The following is a 4,634-nucleotide window of genomic DNA, read 5'->3' as shown; positions in this document are numbered from 1 at the left end:
AAGGAAGAGGAACCTATATCTGTTGGTCTGCGAGCCCAGTATATATATATATATTTATTTATTTATTTTTTGGAGAGGTTTTTGCTATAGGGCGCATGCGCTCGCCAGACAGACAGAGAGAGACAGAGAGACAGAAAGTGAGAAATCACCCCCCGGGGGGGATGGTCATGCCACAATCCCTTCTCCTCCATTCTCTTCTCAGGATCTTGGGCACGCACGCACAGGCGCCCGGTGTGAGTTTTAAGCCACCGGGTCCAGGACGCAAACCATGGTCAACTACATGGGAGTCCAACGACAAAGCCATTATGTCAACTGCTGGTTCCCTGAATAATCTTTTTTATAAATTGTTGGATATGATTTGCAAGTAGCTTGTTGAGAATTTTTGCATCTATATTCATCAGGGATATTGGTCTGTAATTTTCCTTTTTTGTCATGTCTTTATCTGTTTTGGGAATGATAATGATGGAGGCTTCATAAAATGAATTTGGCAGGCTTCCTTCCTTTTGGATCTTTAGAAATAATTTGAGTAGAATCGGGGTTAACTCTTCTTTTTTAAAGGAGAATTTTGAAGAATTTAGAAATGAGGCTATTAGGACCTGGGTTTTCTTTGTCTGGAGGTTATTTATTACTGATTCAATCTCTGTCAAGCCCATTTGATTTATTGTATCATTTAGATCCTGTATCTCTCTGCTTATTTTTTGTCTAGAAGATCTATCTAAAGGAGATTAAGAGGTGTTGAGATCCCCAACAATTACAGTGTTGCAATCTATCTCTACTTTTAGCTCTAGCAGCTTTTCTTTCACGTATTAAGGTGCTCTTGAGTTGAGTGCACAGATAGCATTATGTCTTCTTGATGAATTAGCCCTTTTACTACCATATAATGCCCTCGCCTCTTACAGTTTTTGTCTTAAAGCCTATTTTGTCTGAAATCAGTATCATGACTTCAGCCCTTTTTTGATTTTTGTTTTCATGGAGTGCTTTTTCCAGCCCTTCACTTTTAGTCTATGTATGTCTTTATCCATAAGGTGTGTTTCTTGTAGGCAACCAATAGAGGGTATCTGTATTTTTTTTTTAAATCTATTCAGCCAATCTGTGTCTTTTGATTGGAGAATTTAATCCATTAACAGTTGATGTTATTATTGATATTTCTGGACTTGTTCCTATCATTAAGTTAACCATTTTCTTGTTTTTTATTTTTATTTTTATTTTTTCCCCTTTTATATCTTTCTGTCTGACTTTAATTTCCTGGTGTGGTACTTCCTTCAGAACTTCTTGAAGAGCTGGTCTGGAGTTGGTAAATTCTTTCAGGTTTTGTTTATCTGAGAAATTTTATAAAATCTTTTGTTTCTATGTGAAGAGTTTCTATATGAAGGGTAATCTTGATGGGTATAGTAACCTTGGTCGAAATTGTTTTTCATTTAACACTGACTATACTTCTCCATCTTTCCTTGCCTGCATTGTTTCCTATGAGAGATCTGATGTTAACCTGATGGGATATCCTTTGTAAGTAACTTCACATTTCTCTCTTATCGATTTTAACATCCTGTCTTTATCTGAGGTTTTGGCCAATCTGGCTATGATATGTCTTGGAGATCTTCTTGGGTTGATTCTATTTGTAGTTCTTTGTATTTTTTGGTCTGGATCTTTGCATGTCTCTCTAGATTTAGAAAGTTTTCTTCCAAGACTTCATGGAATAGATTATCAATGCCCTTATTACTTTCTTCACCTTCTGGGATACCAATTATCTAGATATTTGGGTGCTTAAAGGTATCTAGTTTTCCTCATATATTGTCCTCATTTTTCTTGGTTGTTTTCTCAGTCTTTTTGATAATTTTTTCTAGGTCAGAGGTTTTTTTCTTCTACATTCAGGATTCGATCTTTTGTGTGATTTAATTTGCTTTTCATACTTTTGAGGGAGGTTTTAATTTCCTTTTTCATAATCTTCATCTCTAATAGTTCTGTTTGATTCTTTTTTATGGTGTGTATTTCTTTCAAATCATGAAAGAACTTCCTCATCTCCTGTAGCTTGATGTCTCTTTTCTCCTTCATGTCATTTAGCTTTGTCACTATAAATATTCTTAACTTTCCATGAGTTCCACTGTGTTGTCTGAGGATGATGAGGAACTGATGTTTTCCCTTGGGGAAGAGATAGTGAGAAAGTATGATCATGCCCTATAGGGTGTGCTCCTATTGCAGTCCCTTCTCCTCCATTTCTTTCTCCTCTTGGTATTTCAAGCCATGGGTCTGAACTGTAAACCATACTATTGGCCATGTGGGATCCAGCCACCTTAACTACCTTGTCACCAGCTGGTCCACAGTAAATAAGTTTTATAAAAGAACATTTGCTCTGATCTCTCCAAAGTTACTTTTCTTTTAAACTATGAACAGTTAATATTCCTTTTTTCTCATACTCCATAGAAAGTTTAGATTATTTGTTAGGTATAATGCTGTTTTATAGCCTTGTTTTATAATAAATTCATATCTTTGAGAATTTAATTTTTAGATTTATCTTTTCATTAGCTTTGGAAGAATGTGTGCATGTGTATTGGGGAGAGTCTTGAGTAATTCATGAGTAAGCTACAGGTGCAACAGATTTTATTTTATGACTTGTTATGTAAGTCAGGAAGTATCACAAATAATGCTTATTTTCTGCCTGAAATAATGTCATCTTTATGAAACAGAGCTGTGCTGTCTTTTAAGTATAGCTTTCTAATCAGGGTTCAAATTACCTTCGCCCTTCTAGTTTATGCCTTGTGAGGGCCTCATCATCTACGTATATACTCAGCTCTCGAAGTTCTCCATTAAGGCATGTTAGTAGGATTGTGATTATTATTTCATTCATATGTGGTTAGTCAAGGTTTAAGACATCCTTTCCTTTAATATTTCTTTTTCTTTCTTCCTTTTGTATATATTTGGAAGAAATACCTTAAAATGACTACTTGGTGACTAATTTCTTATGCTATTATCAGTGTCGCATATTTTATACTTCTTGGATGAAACTTTAATCTCAACATTTATCCATATATTGTTTCATTATGTAATGTTTCTTTTGGGTCTGAGGTATTGCTCTCCTAGTGTTGGACTTTATATACTGAGGTAACCAATGACCAAATTGAATTACGTGGAGCATACCACACAAATGATTAAGTAAACAACTTCAATAATTTCTTCAAAGATTTTTCTCAATGAAAGACTTTTGAATGTGATAAATCTAATGACATTTTATAGTACTAAATTAAAATATTAAAGTTAATTATTAAATAGTAAAATGAATGTGATAGTGACCCATGGATTGCTGTTGTTCATTTTTGTACAGATTTTTAATACTCTCAAATTTCCTTAGTACTGACCCATAACGTTTAATTATAATTAGCTATACAAGCTGTTTTAATTGTACTTCATTAGTGTCTTCTGATCATTAATCTCAGGGGAAAGTTTTCTTTTGTGTTGTTTTGTTTCTTTTCCCTTCTCAGTAGAATCTCTTGAGTATGTAATTAATAAAATGATAAAAAAATGCTTGTAGCTCTAGAGTGTAAAATTAGCAGTGAAATGTCTCCTTACTTAGAGGATATGATGAAACTTTTATAAGGTATTTGTGCATTTTGTTTGTTTCCAGTTGTAAAGAACATAAGAATGAATTTCATTTGTACTAATAATAGAAATTATATTATCTGGACATAATCAGAGTAAATGCTAGAGAATTTATCTTATCAAGACAGACATAAAATATACTAGTTTTTATTACTCAAGGCCTGCACACTGGAATAAAGTTAAACTTACATACAGCAGGTGGTGGAAATTTTATAGAAACACAGTACACATACTCCAACTTTTTGCATGAGTCTCAACCTAAACTTCGTTTTTCAGTTTGTTACTGAAATAATATTGTCCAAAATGTGAGTACATTTATAATCCAATGGACTTGTTCCTTTTTACTCAATTGCTTTTCATTCCAGAAGAAAATATAGGAAAATAAAGGCACTAAGGTGAGTGCTTTAGAGTTTGGGTCTTTTGTTTTTAATTATAAATGAAGACAACTTTTGTGATGCACAAAGACAAATATTTGCCAATAGTTTGACTCTTAACTCTTGGGTTAATCATTTTATGTAATTTTTGGAGGGGAGCATAGAAATATAAAATGCAAGGGTTTATGTTTATAAATACACTTAAATTGATTCATTGATTTAAAAAATGATTATATAAATTCAGTATAGCAATGGAAAAGATGAGAAAAAAATAAAATGATGAGCTGCTCTCTAAAAAGAAGTCTTCATTCTATGGTCATCATGTTGTGCATTATAACTAGAAAATTTTTGGAGAGAAGTCTAGTTACATCTTCCCAGATAATGATCCATTCATTAAAAAAAGAGCACAGTAGTTATGAAGATGCCAATCATTTCTCACTTAATTCTAGTAATCACTGTGATAATAGCAGTATACTAGTGATATTACTTTGGTCTAAGTCATACATGAAAAAAATCAATGTAGAAGGAATTATACAGGGAGAAATAAGTAATTGTTTTGGAGGCAGGCATAAACCTTGTTGAGGGGAAATGAAAAAAAGAATTGAAACACAAAGAAGCAAAAATGTTAGGTGTTTGGTAGATTCCAAAAGATAGCTGAAAATTGAACAC

This window comes from Tupaia chinensis, unplaced genomic scaffold (genome assembly GCF_000334495.1).
Source record: "Tupaia chinensis unplaced genomic scaffold, TupChi_1.0 Scaffold143970_1, whole genome shotgun sequence".
Taxonomy (NCBI): Eukaryota; Metazoa; Chordata; class Mammalia; order Scandentia; family Tupaiidae; genus Tupaia; species Tupaia belangeri.
The sequence above is the reverse complement of the archived record's forward strand: the minus strand, read 5'-3'. Positions refer to the sequence as shown.